Raw genomic sequence first — 20,066 nt, forward strand, 5'->3', positions numbered from 1 at the left:
TGAGAAACCATATGAATTGAAGGATGAATTTTTTTCTACCTCCGGCCCAAAATGCCATTAAGATTTTAATGTGGATTGCATGTGTACATCACTCGGGGGTATGGACTCTTTTTAAACAAGATTTTAGGGCGCCTGGGTGGCTCAGATGGTTAAGCATCTGCCTTCGGCTCAGGTCATGATCCCGAGGTCCTGGGATCGAGTCCCGCATCGGGCTCCCTGCTCCTTGGGAGCCTGCTTTTCCCTCTGCTTCTCTCTCTCTCTCTCTCCCCCCCCTCCGTCTCTCATGAATAGATAAATAAAATCTTCAAAAAAAAACACAACAAAGATTTTATTTATTTATGTGGGAGTGAGAGAGAGAGAGTACGAGTGGGGGAAGGGGCAGAGGGAGAGGGAGAGGGAGAAGTAGACTTCACACTGAGCAGGGAGCCCGACACAGGCAGGCTCCACATTTCCAGGTCAGCCCGGGGACCTCCGGGTTCCCCACTCACCCTTTCCCCCTGCACGGGGTCTCTCCTGACCCAAGGTGGGGGCGTTCTCGTGAGCCTCCGGAGTTTCACGACTGCCCACACCCCATTGTGGGTCCCCTGGAACCTGAGTTTCGGGGGCCCTATTCCTCCCCCCCAGCTCACTCCTCATCCCAGCCGGCTCTACTCTGGCCAAGTTTGGGATACATGCCCCACAACTGGTAAAGACGCCTTCGACCAGTTCGTGATTTGTACTTCTCTCACCTTGAACTTCTCTTGGGGAGAGGAGACAACTCTAAAACCCCTGGGCTGCTGAGCCGCAGGATGTCGGCTCAGAAACCACCCCCACCCCCGTCCACCACGCAGCAAATCTCAGCCAGGCTGCGGACCCCTCCCTCCCCGGCCCACCCCACGCCATGGCCTGGAGCTCTCTTTCTCATCCGCCGTGGTTTTGCCCTACTCCTCCTCGGATCCTGGCCACAGAACCTGAGCCACACAGGAGAAAGGAGTCAGCCTAGGACGCGGCAATAAGGCTGCAGACACTCTCTTTGTTGATACGAAGTTTATTTGCTCCTTTGTGTCAAAAAAGAAAGAACTGAGGCTGCAAAGCAAAACAAAACCTTTTTTTTTTTTTGAAATCTGGGAGGCACAGATTCAAGAGGAACCGGAAATGTGCTCTGAGCGGGGGAGGAGAGACAGTGGACGAAGGGGAACTCCGCAGGCTTGAGGAAGTTCTTCTGAAAGAAAGACGATGGGTGCGGCATAAATAACTGGCTTTACTAGATATAAAGACGATGTCGCGAGGAGGAGATCAGCAAATAAGCTTCCGTCTGTGAACTATGTCACGTCAGAATGTGGCCGTTTGTCGTAGGCACCGGCTGGGTCCAGAGTTGGACGTGCATAGGACCAATTTTAGAATTTGCTGTCCTCCCGGTGCTAAGTATTCACCCAAGGAACCCAGATCGCTTAGGTGTTTAAGGGTAGCTAAACCACAAACTCAACTGTGGGTTCAGAAAACCTCTTCTTGTGTCGACAATAATATGACATATTTAGGAAGACTTCTCCGGCCATCAGTTTGTGTATTCTGGAAGCAAGATTGCTCAGGACATAAATAAGGGTCTTCTTCAATAGAAAATGGCACATATTTTTTAAACAATCTGTGAACTTCCACTGGTTCTCTAGTAATATCTTGAATAATTCAAGTACATACAATCTGATCTTATGCAGGACAAAGTTAGCTACAAGTTCCACCACTAATTCCACGACCCAGTGTTTGATACTGAACATAGTTAAAGTATTATAGAAGAAAGGTGTGTACACTTGCCTGTTCCGCTCGCAGAAAGGACGATCACGCCTGGCCGGCCGGCCTTTTATACTCTCTGCAGGGAGTCATGCTGCGTCATCGCCTGCTCACTGGCAGGAAGGGCTCCTGGCCAATCAGCGTGTTGTACGCGTCCCAGCGGCCCGCTGAGGTTGAAGCGGTTCTGGGGAAGTTCAGTTCTATTTCTCACAAGACAAGGCTTGTGTCCCGTGCCGGCTCACCGAGAGGCTCAAGTTCACATTTGGCTCTGGGTGCTGCGGCTATTCTGTAAACGAGTAACTGTGTGTTGAGAGGAACCTTGCTGTTCTCCCAAGCGCCAGTGGGGCTCCGTTTTCTAGTCCCGGGGATTGTGTAGGAGAGGAAATTAGTCATTTGGGACAGTTTGATTTTCAGGCTATTTTCAGGTAGAGTGTACATACATTTATATTTCAACGTATCTTTCGACAAAATCACATGCCTTTCCTCCGTTAGTTGTTGATGCTGTGAATTTCACTGAATAGGTACTGTTTCATTATATTGCTGGAATAAACCCTATATTCAGTGATGATTTACAAAAACGGACCAGACTGAATGAAAAAGAAAGAAACGCTTGAGTAGCCATATGAACCAACAGACAAATGGAGTTACTATTTTGGACCTAGATCGATTGGTAGGAGAGATTTTTAAAGATGAAACATGAAACATTCTAATGCTACCTCTACTCCTACAGGAAAGAGAAAGAGGGGCGCCTGGGTGGCTCAGTGGTTAAGTGTCTGCCTTCGGCTCAGGTCATGGTCTCAGGATCCTGGGATGGAGCTCCGCCTCGGGCTCCCTGCTCGGCGGGAAGCCTGCTTCTCCCTCTCCCTCTGCCTGCCACTCTGCCTACTTATGCTATCTGTCGAATAAATAAATAAATTAAAAAAAAAAGAATATGCTCAGACGGGTGAATAGAAAGAGCCATACACTAGATTTTGAGTGTATTTTGTTCTATTAGAAGAAACTGCATCCCAAAATTGTAAAGAAACAAAACTTATATCTGTACAAAAACAAGATTAAATACCTTGAAAGGATAGAATAAAGCAAACCAACAGATAAAGAGGGAGAAGAAAAAAAAAGGAAACACAATCACTCACACACAAAGGAAAAAGAATATGTCAGGTGCATAGAAAGAGCCACACACTATATTTTGAGTGTATTTTGGTCTATTAGAAGAAACTGCATCCCAAAATTGTAAAGAGAGAGAACTTATAGATGTACAAAACCAAGATTAAATACCTTAAAAGGATAAATGTAACTTTAGAGAAAAAAAATAAAATTTAAAAAGACTTTAAAAAAAAGAAAATTTAAAAAGACCTTAACAGAGAGAAAGAATGACAAAACAAAAAAATAAAACAAACTAAACGAAAAAAAAAAGGGAGAAAAAAAAGAAAAACAACCACACACACAGAAATGTAAAAGAGAATATGCTCAGACAGGTGAATAGAACAGAGCCAGAGACTAGATTTTGAGTGTACTTTTTTCTGTTAGAAAACACTGCATCCCATAATTGCGAATAAAGAACACTTACAAATGGACAAAAATGAGATTACATACCTTGAAAGGATAGAATGTAACTTAAGAGATGAATATTTAAAAAAACTTTAACAGAACAAGAAAATGAAAAAACAACAAAAAATAAAGCAAACCAAACAAAAAAAGAGGGAGAAGAAAAAAAAAAGAAGAAACAACCACACACACACACAGAAAAAAAATATGATCAGACAGGTGAAAGAGCCAAACACTAGATTTTGAGTGTATTTCAGGTATTAGAAGAAAATGCATCTCAAAATTGTAAAGAGAGAAAACTTACAGATGTACAAAAACAAGATTCAATATCTTGAAAGGATATGTATTTTGTGATGTTAGAAGACACTTCATCCCAAAATTGTCAGGAAAGGAAACTTACGTATGTACAAAACAAGATTAAGTACCTTGAAAGGAGAGAATGTAACTTTAGAGAAAAAAAAACATTTAAAAAGACTTTTAAAAAAAGAAAATTTGAAGATTTAACAGAAAAAAAAAACAAAGCAAATTAAACAAAAAAAGGGGGGGGAGGGAAGAAAAATCAACGCCAGACACACTAGAAAAGAAGAAAAGAATATGATCAGGCAGGTGATTAGAACAGAGCCAGACACTAGATTTTGAGTGTATTTTGTTCTGTTAGAAGACACTGCACCCCAAAATTGTCAAGAAAGAAAACGTACAAATGTACAGAAACAGGATTAAATAACTTGAAGGATAGAATGTAACTTTAGAGATTAAATTTAAAAGACTTTAACAGAACAAAACAAAGAAACAAACAAACAAACAAACAAAAAGTGTGTGTGGGGGGGTGGGGGGGAAGCAACCCGACACACTAGAAATGAAGAAAAAAATTATGATCAGACAGGTGACTAGAACAGAGCCATACACTAGATTTTGAGTGTATTTTCTTCTGTTAGAAGACACTTCATCCCAAAATTGTAAAGAAAGAAAACTTATCTCTATACAAAAACAAGATTAAATACATTGAAATGACAGAATGTAAATATACAGATGAAAATTAAAAAGACTTTATGGGAACAACAAAAAAAATGACAACAACAAGAAATAAAGCAAACCAAACCCAAAAAGGGTGGGGGGGGAACAACCACACACACACTCAGAAATGCAAAAAGAATAGGATCAGACAGGTGAATAGAACAGACCCAACACTAGATTTTGAGTGTATTTTGTTCTGTTAGAAGACACTGCACCCCAAAATTGTCAAGAAAGAAAACTTACAAGTGTACAAAAACATGATTAAATACCTTGAAAGGATAGAATGTAACTTTAGGGAAAAAAAAAAACATTTCAAAAGACTTTTAAAAAAAGAGAACTTGAAAAGACTTTAACAGAACAACAACAAGAAAAAAGCAAAAAAATAAAGCACATCAAACAAAAAAAAAAGGAGAAAAAAAAAAAAGGGAAAAACCACCACAGAGACAGAGAAAAGAAAAAATAGGATCAGACAGGTGAATAGAAAGAGCCATACACTAGATTTTGAGTGTATTTTGGTCTATTAGAAGAAACTGCATCCCAAAATTGTAAAGAAACAAAACTTATATCTGTACAAAAACAAGATTAAATAGCTTGAAAGGATAGAATAAAGCAAACCAACAGATAAAGAGGAGAAGAAAAAAAAAAGGAAACACAATCACTCACACACAAAGGAAAAAGAATATGTCAGGTGCATAGAAAGAGCCACACACTATTTTGAGTGTATTTTGGTCTATTAGAAGAAACTGCATCCCAAAATTGTAAAGAGAGAGAAACTTATAGATGTACAAAACCAAGATTAAATACCTTAAAAGGATAAATGTACCGTTAGAGAAAAAAAATAAATTTAAAAAGACTTTAAAAAAAAGAAAATTTCAAAAGACCTTAACAGAGAAAAACAATGACAAAACAAAAAATGAAACAAACTAAACCAAAAAGAAAAAGGGAGGAAAAAAGAAAAACAACCACACACACAGAAATGTAAAAGAGAATATGCTCAGACAGGTGAATAGAACAGAGCCAGAGACTAGATTTTGAGCGTACTTTTTTCTGTTAGAAGACACTGCATCCATAATTGCAAATAAAGAAAACTTACAAATGGACAAAAATGAGATTACATACCTTGAAAGGATAGAATGTAACTTAAGAGATGAATATTTAAAAAAACTTTAACAGAACAAGAAAATGACAAAAACAACAACAAAAAATAAAGCAAACCAAACAAAAAAAGAGGGAGAAGAATAAAAAAAAGAATAAACAACCACACACACACACAAAGAAAAAAAATATGATCAGACAGGTGAATAGAAAGAGCCAGAAGCAGAGAAAATGCATCTCAAAATTGTAGAGAGAGAAAACGTACAGATGTACAAAAACAAGATTCAATATCTTGAAAGGATATGTATTTTGTGATGTTAGAAGACACTTCATCCCAAAATTGTCAGGAAAGGAAACTTACATATGTACAAAACAAGATTAAGTACCTTGAAAGGAGAGAATGTAACTTTAGAGAAAAGAAAACATTTAAAAAGACTTTTAAAAAAAGAAAATTTGAAGACTTTAACAGAAAAAAAAACAAAAAAATAAAGCAAATCAAACAAAAAGGGGGGGAGGGAAGAAAAATCAACGCCAGACACACTAGAAAAGAAGAAAAGAATATGATCAGGCAGGGGATTAGAACAGAGCCAGACACTAGATTTTGAGTGTATTTTGTTCTGTTAGAAGACACTGCACCCCAAAATTGTCAAGAAAGAAAACTTACAAATGTACAGAAACAGGATTAAATAACTTGAAGGATAGAATGTAACTTTAGAGATTAAATTTAAAAGACTTTAACAGAACAAAACAAACAAACAAACAAACAAACAAAAAGTGTGTGGGGGGGGCGGGGGGGAAGCAACCCACACACTAGAAATGAAGAAAAAAATTATGATCAGACAGGTGACTAGAACAGAGGCATACACTAGATTTTGAGTGTATTTTCTTCTGTTAGAAGACACTTCATCCCAAAATTGTAAAGAAAGAAAACTTATCTCTATACAAAAACAAGATTAAATACATTGAAATGACAGAATGTAAATATACAGATGAAAATTAAAAAGACTTTATGGGAACAACAAAAAAAATGACAACAACAAGAAATAAAGCAAACCAAACCCAAAAAGGATGGGGGGGAACAACCACACACACACTCAGAAATGCAAAAAGAATAGGATCAGACAGGTGAATAGAACAGACCCAACACTAGATTTTGAGTGTATTTTGTTCTGTTAGAAGACACTGCACCCCAAAATTGTCAAGAAAGAAAACTTACAAGTGTACAAAAACATGATTAAATACCTTGAAAGGATAGAATGTAACTTTAGAGAAAAAAAAACATTTCAAAAGACTTTTAAAAAAAGAGAACTTGAAAAGACTTTAACAAAACAACAACAAGAAAAAACCAAAAAAATAAAGCACATCAAACAAAAAAAAAAGGGAGAAAAAAAAAAAAAGGAAAAAACCACCACAGAGACAGAGAAAAGAAAAAATAGGATCAGACAGGTGAATAGAACAGAGCCCTACACTAGACTCCGAGTGTAGTTTGTTCTGTTAGAACAACGAGCGAGGGAACACAAGCAGGGGGAGTGGGAGAGGGAGAAGCAGGCCTCACGCCGAACAGGGAGCCCGATGCGGGGCTCGATCCCAGGACTCTGGTTTCCTGACCTGAGCCGAAGGCAGACGCTTCCCGACCGAGCCACCCAGGCGCCCCACTTTCCTTCTATGTTTTAGTGTCACATCTGAGGTTGCTCAGCTCTCTTGAATCCTTTCATCTGTCCCCCTTCCACACTGCTACCTCCTCTACCCCTGTTTCCATCCGTGCCCGGCCCTTCTCCCGATTATCTCCCGATAATCCCTGGAGCTTTGAGCCCTCTCCCCACCGTGGGCTCTTGAGGGGCTCAGAGACCCCCACCAGCAACCATCTGGGGTGAAACGGCCTGACTGGGAACAGGAAATGAACCTCACCCACCAACTCTTTGTATTTGTCACACCCGGAACTTCCTCGTTGAAGGCAAGAACGTTTCAAAGGCCCCAGCTTCTTCACCCCAATTTTTCTCTTAAAGAAATCTGTTAAAAAGTATAGTAGGTTAGAAACAATAACGTTACATTTACTATTACCGTTAGCCATGCACCAGTGTATCCTACAGCAGGGCTCTACCTCTTCTCCCTGCCATACAACGCCTCTCTGGCATTCATTTTGTGACTGAAGATCTGTACCCACAGCTCTGTGTTTCCTCTTCCCTGCCCCCACTGGATCCCACAGTTCTTTCTGTTTCTATAATTTGACTACTTTACATAGCCCGTACTAGGAGAAGCATAGGGTATTTGTCTTTCTGTGACTTGCTCATTTCACTTGGCAGAACGTCCAGAATAGCCTTCTTTGCTAAGACTGAAGAACATTGCGTTGTATGTCGATGCCTCAGCTTCTTTCTCCATTCCTCTCTGGGTGTGGACACGCGGGGCGCTTGGCTCTGGAGAACAACACTGCAACGAACGGGGATGTGCAAGTGTCCTTGGGAACGTTGCTTCCAATCCTTATGGATGTACAATCAGGAGTCAGATTGCTCCATCACGTGGTAAGTCTATTTCCTCCTTTGGAGGAAACTCTGCGCCGTGTTCCACGGCAGATGGGCCATTTTACATTTTCACCGACACCGGCCCGGGGTTCCAATGCCAGATCCTCCCCAACACAGGTTGTTTGACGGTGTTTGGGTTTTGGGTTCTTTTGGTTGCTGTTGTTGATAGGGCCGTCCTAAGGGTGTGACATGCTATGTCTTTGTTCTTTGATTTGTTTTCTGTAATGATTACTGGTGCTGAGCCTATTCTCAGAAGCTTGGTGGCCATTGCATATCTTCGGAGAAATGTCTCTTCAAGTGTTTTGCCCGTTGTTTCCTTGGGTAGTTTGTTTTCCTTGTTGGTGTGAATTGTAGGGTTTTTGACATCTTCTCGATTTGAATCCTTAACAGACATAGGAATTGCAAGTCTTTTCCCCATTGTGTAGATTCCCTTTTCCCCAAGTTGATTGTTTCTCCTGAGGGCCAACAGTCTGTAAGCTTCAAATGGCCCGGTTTTCTAGGTGGCTTTTGTTGCCTGTGCTTTTGGCGTCACGTCCTAGACATCAGTGCCAAATCCAACGTGATGAAGCTTTTCTCGTTTTCCTCTCTCAGCTTCACGGTCTTAGGTTCTCTGTTGAGATGCGTTATCTACTTTCCGTTACTTTTTGTGTATGGTAGAAAGGGAGGGTCCGTTTTCCTTCCTTGTATGTGGATACTGTCTTCCCAAGGCTTTTTATTGAAGAGACTGTCCTTTCTCATTCGAGTGGGATTGGAACCCTGGGGAAAATCGTTTGGCCACGTTTGGAAGGCTCTGAAATTTGGGACTCTCTGTTCTGTTCATCTGGTCTATGTGTATGTCTCTGTCTAAGCCGGACCTCACTCTTTGGTTTCTTGTAGCTCAGGAATACGTTTTGAAATCGGGAAGTCCAAGCCTCGCACTTCTACTCTTTCTAGGTTGTTCTGGCTCTTTGGGGTCTGTTGAGAAACCATATGAATTGAAGGATGAATTTTTTTCTACCTCCGGCCCAAAATGCCATTAAGATTTTAATGTGGATTGCATGTGTACATCACTCGGGGGTATGGACTCTTTTTAAACAAGATTTTAGGGCGCCTGGGTGGCTCAGATGGTTAAGCATCTGCCTTCGGCTCAGGTCATGATCCCGAGGTCCTGGGATCGACCGCATCGGGCTCCCTGCTCCTTGGGAGCCTGCTTTTCCTCTGCTTCTCTCTCTCTCTCTCTCTCCCCCCCCTCGTCTTCATGAATAGATAAATAAAATCTTCAAAAAAACACAACAACAAGATTTTATTTATTTATGTGGGAGTGAGAGAGAGAGAGTACGAGTGGGGGAAGGGGCAGGGAGAGGGAGAGGGAGAAGTAGACTTCACACTGAGCAGGGAGCCCGACACAGGCAGGCTCCACATTTCCAGGTCAGCCCGGGGACCTCCGGGTTCCCCACTCACACCTTTCCCCTGCACGGGGTCTCTCCTGACCCAAGGTGGGGGCGTTCTCGTGAGCCTCCGGAGTTTCACGACTGCCCACACCCATTGTGGGTCCCTGGAACCTGAGTTTCGGGGGCCCTATTCCTCCCCCAGCTCACTCCTCATCCCAGCCGGCTCTACTGGCCAAGTTTGGGATACATGCCCCACAACTGGTAAAGACGCCTTCGACCAGTTCGTGATTTGTACTTCTCTCACCTTGAACTTCTCTTGGGAGAGGAGACAACTCTAAAACCCCTGGGCTGCTGAGCGCAGGATGTCGGCTCAGAAACCACCCCCACCCCCGTCCACCACGCAGCAAATCTCAGCCAGGCTGCGGACCCCTCCCTCCCGGCCACCCCACGCCATGGCCTGGAGCTCTCTTTCTCATCCGCCGTGGTTTTGCCCTCCTCCTCGGATCCTGGCCACAGAGCCTGAGCCACACAGGAGAAAGGAGTCAGCCTAGGACGCGGCAATAAGGCTGCAGACACTCTTTGTTGATACGAAGTTTATTTGCTCCTTTGTGTCAAAAAGAAAGAACTGAGGCTGCAAAGCAAACAAAACCTTTTTTTTTTTGAAATCTGGGAGGCACAGATTCAAGAGGAACCGGAAATGTGCTCTGAGCGGGGGAGGAGAGACAGTGGACGAAGGGGAACTCCGCAGGCTTGAGGAAGTTCTTCTGAAAGAAAGACGATGGGTGCGGCATAAATAACTGGCTTTACTAGATATAAAGACGATGTCGCGAGGAGGAGATCAGCAAATAAGCTTCCGTCTGTGAACTATGTCACGTCAGAATGTGGCCGTTTGTCGTAGGCACCGGCTGGGTCCAGAGTTGGACGTGCATAGGACCAATTTTAGAATTTGCTGTCCTCCCGGTGCTAAGTATTCACCCAAGGAACCCAGATCGCTTAGGTGTTTAAGGGTAGCTAAACCACAAACTCAACTGTGGGTTCAGAAAACCTCTTCTTGTGTCGACAATAATATGACATATTTAGGAAGACTTCTCGGCCATCAGTTTGTGTATTCTGGAAGCAAGATTGCTCAGGACATAAATAAGGGTCTTCTTCAATAGAAAATGGCACTATTTTTTAAACAATCTGTGAACTTCCACTGGTTCTCTAGTAATATCTTGAATAATTCAAGTACATACAATCTGATCTTATGCAGGACAAAGTTAGCTACAAGTTCCCCACTAATTCCACGACCCAGTGTTTGATACTGAACATAGTAGTATTATAGAAGAAAGGTGTGTACACTTGCCTGTTCCGCTCGCAGAAAGGACGATCACGCCTGGCCGGCCGGCCTTTTATACTCTCTGCAGGGAGTCATGCTGCGTCATCGCCTGCTCACTGGCAGGAAGGGCTCCTGGCCAATCAGCGTGTTGTACGGTCCCAGCGGCCCGCTGAGGTTGAAGCGGTTCTGGGGAAGTTCAGTTCTATTTCTCACAAGACAAGGCTTGTGTCCCGTGCCGGCTCACCGAGAGGCTCAAGTTCACATTTGGCTCTGGGTGCTGCGGCTATTCTGTAAACGAGTAACTGTGTGTTGAGAGGAACCTTGCTGTTCTCCCAAGCGCCAGTGGGGCTCCGTTTCCTCTAGATCCCGGGGATTGTGTAGGAGAGGAAATTAGTCATTTGGGACAGTTTGATTTTCAGGCTATTTTCAGGTAGAGTGTACATACATATATATTTCAACGTATCTTTCGACAAAATCACATGCCTTTCCTCCGTTAGTTGTTGATGCTGTGAATTTCACTGAATAGGTACTGTTTCATTATATTCCTGGAATAAACCCTATATTCAGTGATGATTTACAAAAACGGACCAGACTGAATGAAAAAGAAAGAAACGCTTGAGTAGCCATATGAACCAACAGACAAATGGAGTTACTATTTTGGACCTAGATCGATTGGTAGGAGAGATTTTTAAAGATGAAACACGAAACATTCTAATGCTACCTCTACTCCTACAGGAAAGAGAAAGAGGGGCGCCTGGGTGGCTCAGTCGTTAAGTGTCTGCCTTCGGCTCAGGTCATGGTCTCAGGATCCTGGGATGGAGCTCCCCCTCGGGCTCCCTGCTCAGCGGGAAGCCTGCTTCTCCCTCTCCCTCTGCCTGCCACTCTGCCTACTTATGGGCTCTATCTGTCGAATAAATAAATAAATTAAAAAAAAAGAATATGCTCAGACGGGTGAATAGAAAGAGCCATACACTAGATTTTGAGTGTATTTTGTTCTATTAGAAGAAACTGCATCCCAAAATTGTAAAGAAACAAAACTTATATCTGTACAAAAACAAGAGTAAATACCTTGAAAGGATAGAATAAAGCAAACCAACAGATAAAGAGGGAGAAGAAAAAAAAAAAGGAAACACACATCACTCACACACAAAGGAAAAAGAATATGTCAGGTGCATAGAAAGAGCCACACACTATATTTTGAGTGTATTTTGGTCTATTAGAAGAAACTGCATCCCAAAATTGTAAAGAGAGAGAACTTATAGATGTACAAAACCAAGATTAAATACCTTAAAAGGATAAATGTACCTTTAGAGAAAAAAAATAAAATTTAAAAAGACTTTAAAAAAAAGAAAATTTAAAAAGACCTTAACAGAGAGAAAGAATGACAAAACAAAAAATAAAACAAACTAAACGAAAAAAAAAAGGGAGAAAAAAAAGAAAAACAACCACACACACAGAAATGTAAAAGAGAATATGCTCAGACAGGTGAATAGAACAGAGCCAGAGACTAGATTTTGAGTGTACTTTTTTCTGTTAGAAAACACTGCATCCCATAATTGCGAATAAAGAACACTTACAAATGGACAAAAATGAGATTACATACCTTGAAAGGGTAGAATGTAACTTAAGAGATGAATATTTAAAAAAAACTTTAACAGAACAAGAAAATGACAGAAACAACAACAAAAAATAAAGCAAACCAAACAAAAAAAGAGGGAGAAGAATAAAAAAAAGAAGAAACAACCACACACACACACAAAGAAAAAAATATGATCAGACAGGTGAATAGAAAGAGCAAACACTAGATTTGAGTGTATTTCAGGTATTAGAAGAAAATGCATCTCAAAATTGTAAAGAGAGAAAACTTACAGATGTACAAAAACAAGATTCAATATCTTGAAAGGATATGTATTTTGTGATGTTAGAAGACACTTCATCCCAAAATTGTCAGGAAAGGAAACTTACGTATGTACAAAACAAGATTAAGTACCTTGAAAGGAGAGAATGTAACTTTAGAGAAAAAAAAACATTTAAAAAGACTTTTAAAAAAAGAAAATTTGAAGATTTAACAGAAAAAAAAACCAAAGCAAATTAAACAAAAAAAGGGGGGGGGGGAGGGAAGAAAAATCAACGCCAGACACACTAGAAAAGAAGAAAAGAATATGATCAGGCAGGTGATTAGAACAGAGCCAGACACTAGATTTTGAGTGTATTTTGTTCTGTTAGAAGACACTGCACCCCAAAATTGTCAAGAAAGAGAACGTACAAATGTACAGAAACAGGATTAAATAACTTGAAGGATAGAATTTAACTTTAGAGATTAAATTTAAAAGACTTTAACAGAACAAAACAAAGAAACAAACAAACAAACAAACAAAAAGTGTGTGTGGGGGGGTGGGGGGGAAGCAACCCGACACACTAGAAATGAAGAAAAAAATTATGATCAGACAGGTGACTAGAACAGAGCCATACACTAGATTTTGAGTGTATTTTCTTCTGTTAGAAGACACTTCATCCCAAAATTGTAAAGAAAGAAAACTTATCTATATACAAAAACAAGATTAAATACATTGAAATGACAGAATGTAAATATACAGATGAAAATTAAAAAGACTTTATGGGAACAACAAAAAAATGACAACAACAAGAAATAAAGCAAACCAAACCCAAAAAGGATGGGGGGAACAACCACACACACACTCAGAAATGCAAAAAGAATAGGATCAGACAGGTGAATAGAACAGACCAACACTAGATTTTGAGTGTATTTTGTTCTGTTAGAAGACACTGCACCCCAAAATTGTCAAGAAAGAAAACTTACAAGTGTACAAAAACATGAAATACCTTGAAAGGATAGAATGTAACTTTAGAGAAAAAAAAAACATTTCAAAAGACTTTTAAAAAAGAGAACTTGAAAAGACTTTAACAAAACAACAACAAGAAAAAAAAAAAAATAAAGCACATCAAACAAAAAAAAAAGAGAGAAAAAAAAAAAGGAAAAAACACCACAGAGACAGAGAAAGAAAAAATAGGATCAGACAGGTGAATAGAACAGAGCCCTACACTAGACTCCGAGTGTATTTGTTCTGTTAGAACAACGAGCGAGGGAAACAAGCAGGGGGAGTGGGAGAGGGAGAAGCAGGCCTCACGCCGAACAGGGAGCCCGATGCGGGGCTCGATCCCAGGACTCTGGTTTCCTGACCTGAGCCGAAGGCGACGCTTCCCGACCGAGCCACCCAGGCGCCCCACTTTCCTTCTATGTTTTAGTGTCACATCTGAGATTGCTCAGCTCTCTTGAATCCTTTCATCTGTCCCCCTTCCACACTGCTACCTCCTCTACCCCTGTTTCCATCCGTGCCCGGCCCTTCTCCCGATTATCTCCCGATAATCCCTGGAGCTTTGAGCCTCTCCCCCACCGTGGGCTCTTGAGGGGCTCAGAGACCCCACCAGCAACCATCTGGGGTGAAACGGCCTGACTGGGAACAGGAAATGAACCTCACCCACCAACTCTTTGTATTTGTCACACCCGGAACTTCCTCGTTGAAGGCAAGAACGTTTCAAAGGCCCCAGCTTCTTCACCCCAATTTTTCTCTTAAAGAAATCTGTTAAAAAGTATAGTAGGTTAGAAACAATAACGTTACATTTACTATTACCGTTAGCCATGCACCAGTGTATCCTACAGCAGGGCTCTACCTCTTCTCCCTGCCATACAACGCCTCTCTGGCATTCATTTTGTGACTGAAGATCTGTACCCACAGCTCTGTGTTTCCTCTTCCCTGCCCCCACTGGATCCCACAGTTCTTTCTGTTTCTATAAATTTGACTACTTTACATAGCCCGTACTAGGAGAAGCATAGGGTATTTGTCTTTCTGTGACTTGCTCATTTCACTTGGCAGAACGTCCAGAATAGCCTTCTTTGCTAAGACTGAAGAACATTGCGTTGTATGTCGATGCCTCAGCTTCTTTCTCCATTCCTCTCTGGGTGTGGACACGCGGGGCGCTTGGCTCTGGAGAACAACACTGCAACGAACGGGGATGTGCAAGTGTCCTTGGGAACGTTGCTTCCAATCCTTATGGATGTACAATCAGGAGTCAGATTGCTCCATCACGTGGTAAGTCTATTTCCTCCTTTGGAGGAAACTCTGCGCCGTGTTCCACGGCAGATGGGCCATTTTACATTTTCACCGACACCGGCCCGGGGTTCCAATGCCTCCAGATCCTCCCCAACACAGGTTGTTTGACGGTGTTTGGGTTTTGGGTTCTTTTGGTTGCTGTTGTTGATAGGGGCCGTCCTAAGGGTGTGACATGCTATGTCTTTGTTCTTTGATTTGTTTTCTGTAATGATTACTGGTGCTGAGCCTATTCTCAGAAGCTTGGTGGCCATTGCATATCTTCGGAGAAATGTCTCTTCAAGTGTTTTGCCCGTTGTTTCCTTGGGTAGTTTGTTTTCCTTGTTGGTGTGAATTGTAGGGTTTTTGACATCTTCTCGATTTGAATCCCTTAACAGACATAGGAATTGCAAGTCTTTTCCCCATTGTGTAGATTCCCTTTTCCCCAAGTTGATTGTTTCTCCTGAGGGCCAACAGTCTGTAAGCTTCAAATGGCCCCGGTTTTCTAGGTGGCTTTTGTTGCCTGTGCTTTTGGCGTCACGTCCTAGACATCAGTGCCAAATCCAACGTGATGAAGCTTTTCTCCGCTTTTCCTCTCTCAGCTTCACGGTCTTAGGTTCTCTGTTGAGATGCGTTATCTACTTTCCGTTACTTTTTGTGTATGGTAGAAAGGGAGGGTCCGTTTTCCTTCCTTGTATGTGGATATCCTGTCTTCCCAAGGCTTTTTATTGAAGAGACTGTCCTTTCTCATTCGAGTGGGATTGGAACCCTGGGGAAAATCGTTTGGCCACGTTTGGAAGGCTCTGAAATTTGGGGACTCTCTGTTCTGTTCATCTGGTCTATGTGTATGTCTCTGTCTAAGCCCGGACCTCACTCTTTGGTTTCTTGTAGCTCAGGAATACGTTTTGAAATCGGGAAGTCCAAGCCTCGCACTTCTACTCTTTCTAGGTTGTTCTGGCTCTTTGGGGTCTGTTGAGAAACCATATGAATTGAAGGATGAATTTTTTTCTACCTCCGGCCCAAAATGCCATTAAGATTTTAATGTGGATTGCATGTGTACATCACTCGGGGGTATGGACTCTTTTTAAACAAGATTTTAGGGCGCCTGGGTGGCTCAGATGGTTAAGCATCTGCCTTCGGCTCAGGTCATGATCCCGAGGTCCTGGGATCGAGTCCCGCATCGGGCTCCCTGCTCCTTGGGAGCCTGCTTTTCCCTCTGCTTCTCTCTCTCTCTCTCTCTCTCCCCCCCCTCCGTCTCTCATGAATAGATAGATAAAATCTTCAAAAAAAAACAACAACAAGATTTTATTTATTTATGTGGGAGTGAGAGAGAGAGTACGAGTGGGGGAAGGGGCAGAGGGAGAGGGAGAGGGAGAAGCCGACTTCACACTGAGCAGGGAGCCCGACAGAGGCAGGCTCCACATTTCCAGGTCAGCCCGGGGACCTCCGGGTTCCCCACTCACACCCTTTCCCCCTGCACGGGGTCTCTCCTGACCCAAGGTGGGGGCGTTCTCGTGAGCCTCCGGAGTTTCACCACTGCCCACACCCCATTGTGGGTCCCCTGGAACCTGAGTTTCGGGGGCCCTATTCCTCCCCCCCAGCTCACTCCTCATCCCAGCCGGCTCTACTCTGGCCAAGTTTGGGATACATGCCCCACAACTGGTAAAGACGCCTTCGACCAGTTCGTGATTTGTACTTCTCTCACCTTGAACTTCTCTTGGGGAGAGGAGACAACTCTAAAACCCCTGGGCTGCTGAGCCGCAGGATGTCGGCTCAGAAACCACCCCCACCCCCCCCTCCACCACGCAGCAAATCTCAGCCAGGCTGCGGACCCCTCCCTCCCCGGCCCACCCCACGCCATGGCCTGGAGCTCTCTTTCTCATCCGCCGTGGTTTTGCCCTCCTCTCCTCGGATCCTGGCCACAGCCTGAGCCACACAGGAAAAGGAGTCAGCCTAGGACGCGGCAATAAGGCTGCAGACACTCTCTTTGTTGATACGAAGTTTATTTGCTCCTTGTGTCAAAAAAGAAAGAACTGAGGCTGCAAAGCAAAACAAAACCTTTTTTTTTTTTTGAAATCTGGGAGGCACAGATTCAAGAGGAACCGGAAATGTGCTCTGAGCGGGGGAGGAGAGACAGTGGACGAAGGGGAACTCCGCAGGCTTGAGGAAGTTCTTCTGAAAGAAAGACGATGGGTGCGGCATAAATAACTGGCTTTACTAGATATAAAGACGATGTCGCGAGGAGGAGATCAGCAAATAAGCTTCCGTCTGTGAACTATGTCACGTCAGAATGTGGCCGTTTGTCGTAGGCACCGGCTGGGTCCAGAGTTGGACGTGCATAGGACCAATTTTTAGAATTTGCTGTCCTCCCGGTGCTAAGTATTCACCCAAGGAACCCAGATCGCTTAGGTGTTTAAAGGGTAGCTAAACCACAAACTCAACTGTGGGTTCAGAAAACCTCTTCTTGTGTCGACAATAATATGACATATTTAGGAAGACTTCTCCGGCCATCAGTTTGTGTATTCTGGAAGCAAGATTGCTCAGGACATAAATAAGGGTCTTCTTCAATAGAAAATGGCACATATTTTTTAAACAATCTGTGAACTTCCACTGGTTCTCTAGTAATATCTTGAATAATTCAAGTACATACAATCTGATCTTATGCAGGACAAAGTTAGCTACAAGTTCCACCACTAATTCCACGACCCAGTGTTTGATAGTGAACATAGTTGAAGTATTATAGAAGAAAGTTGTGTACACTTGCCTACTCCGGTCGCAAAAAGGACCGGAAAGACGGATGCAGGCACAGTACTGTTTCTCACAAGACTAGGCTTGTGTCCCGTGCCGGCTCACCGAGAGGCTCAAGTTTACATTCGGCTCTTGGTGCTCCGGCTATTTTGTAAATGAGTAGCTCTGTGTTGAGAGGAACCTTGCTGTTCTCCCACGCGCCAGTGGGGCTCTGTTTCCTCTGCGTCCCGGGGATTGTGTATGAGCGAAATTAGTCATTTGGGACAGTTTGATTTTCAGGCTATTTTCAGGTAGAGTGTACATACATATATATTTCAACGTATCTTTCGACAAAATCACATGCCTTTCCTCCTTTAGTTGTTGATGCTGTGAATTTCACTGAATAGGTACTGTTTCATTATATTGCTGGAATAAACCCTATATTCAGTGATGATTTACAAAAACGGACCAGACTGAATGAAAAAGAAAGAAACGCTTGAGTAGCCATATGAACCAACAGACAAATGGAGTTACTATTTTGGACCTAGATCGATTGGTAGGAGAGATTTTTAAAGATGAAACATGAAACATTCTAATGCTACCTCTACTCCTACAGGAAAGAGAAAGAGGGGCGCCTGGGTGGCTCAGTGGTTAAGTGTCTGCCTTCGGCTCAGGTCATGGTCTCAGGATCCTGGGGATGGAGCTCCGCCTCGGGCTCCCTGCTCGGCGGGAAGCCTGCTTCTCCCTCTCCCTCTGCCTGCCACTCTGCCTACTTACGCTATCTGTCGAATAAATAAATAAATTAAAAAAAAAAAGAATATGCTCAGACGGGTGAATAGAAAGAGCCATACACTAGATTTTGAGTGTATTTTGGTCTATTAGAAGAAACTGCATCCCAAAATTGTAAAGAAACAAAACTTATATCTGTACAAAAACAAGATTAAATACCTTGAAAGGATAGAATAAAGCAAACCAACAGATAAAGAGGGAGAAGAAAAAAAAAAAAGGAAACACAATCACTCACACACAAAAGAAAAAAGAATATGTCAGGTGAATAGAAAGAGCCACACACTATATTTTGAGTGTATTTTGGTCTATTAGAAGAAACTGCATCCCAAAATTGTAAAGAGAGAGAACTTATAGATGTACAAAACCAAGATTAAATACCTTAAAAGGATAAATGTACCTTTAGAGAAAAAAAATAAAATTTAAAAAGACTTGAAAAAAAAGAAAATTTAAAAAGACCTTAACAGAGAGAAAGAATGACAAAACAAAAAAATAAAACAAACTAAACCAAAAAAAGAAAAAGGGGAAAAAAAAGAAAAACAACCACACACACAGAAATGTAAAAGAGAGTATGCTCAGACAGGTGAATAGAACAGAGCCAGAGACTAGATTTTGAGTGTATTTTTTTCTGTTAGAAGACACCGCATCCCATAATTGCGAATAAAGAAAACTTACAAATGGACAAAAATGAGATTACATACCTTGAAAGGATAGAATGTAACTTAAGAGATGAATATTTAAAAAAACTTTAACAGAACAAGAAAAATGACAAAAACAACAACAAAAAATAAAGCAAACCAAAGAAAAAAAGAGGGAGAAGAATAAAAAAAAGAAGAAACAACCACACACACACACACAAAGAAAAAAAATATGATCAGACAGGTGAATAGAAAGAGCCAAACACTAGATTTTGAGTGTATTTCAGGTATTAGAAGAAAATGCATCTCAAAATTGTAAAGAGAGAAAACTTACAGATGTACAAAAACAAGATTCAATATCTTGAAAGGATATGTATTTTGTGATGTTAGAAGACACTTCATCCCAAAATTGTCAGGAAAGGAAACTTACATATGTAGAAAACAAGATTAAGTACCTTGAAAGGAGAGAATGTAACTTTAGAGAAAAAAAAACATTTAAAAAGACTTTTAAAAAAAGAAAAGTTGAAGACTTTAACAGAAAAAAAAAACAAAAAAATAAAGCAAATCAAACAAAAAAAGGGGGGGGAGGGAAGAAAAATCAACGCCAGACACACTAGAAAAGAAGAAAAGAATATGATCAGGCAGGTGATTAGAACAGAGCCATACACTAGATTTTGAGTGTATTTTGTTCTGTTAGAAGACACTGCACCCCAAAATTGTCAAGAAAGAAAACTTACAAATGTACAGAAACAGGATTAAATAACTTGAAGGATAGAATGTAACTTTAGAGATTAAATTTAAAAGACTTTAACAGAACAAAACAAACAAACAAACAAACAAAAAGTGTGGGGGGGGGGGGGGGGGGGGGAAGCAACCCCACACACTAGAAATGAAGAAAAAAATTATGATCAGACAGGTGACTAGAACAGAGGCATACACTAGATTTTGAGGTGTATTTTCTTCTGTTAGAAGACACTTCATCCCAAAATTGTAAAGAAAGAAAACTTATCTCTATACAAAAACAAGATTAAATACATTGAAATGACAGAATGTAAATATACAGATGAAAATTAAAAAGACTTTATGGGAAGAACAAAAAAAATGACAACAACAAGAAATAAAGCAAAACCAAACCCAAAAAGGGTGGGGGGGAACAACCACACACACACTCAGAAATGCAG

The 20,066-nt window shown here is 41.6% G+C and overlaps 1 long non-coding RNA gene across 3 annotated transcripts in view; it reads left to right on the plus strand.

Moving 5' to 3' along the window:
• The window catches only part of LOC113935482, a 65,421-nt gene that overhangs the window by 34,191 nt on the left and 11,164 nt on the right, over positions 1-20,066 (plus strand). For all 3 annotated transcript variants that reach the window (XR_004819763.1, XR_004819762.1, XR_004819764.1), the window contains 2 exons: positions 7,722-7,937; positions 14,522-14,737. This is a non-coding gene — a long non-coding RNA (uncharacterized LOC113935482). The remainder of the gene's footprint in view (positions 1-7,721; positions 7,938-14,521; positions 14,738-20,066) is intronic.

This window comes from Zalophus californianus, chromosome 17, assembly GCF_009762305.2.
Source record: "Zalophus californianus isolate mZalCal1 chromosome 17, mZalCal1.pri.v2, whole genome shotgun sequence".
NCBI lineage: Eukaryota > Metazoa > Chordata > Mammalia > Carnivora > Otariidae > Zalophus > Zalophus californianus.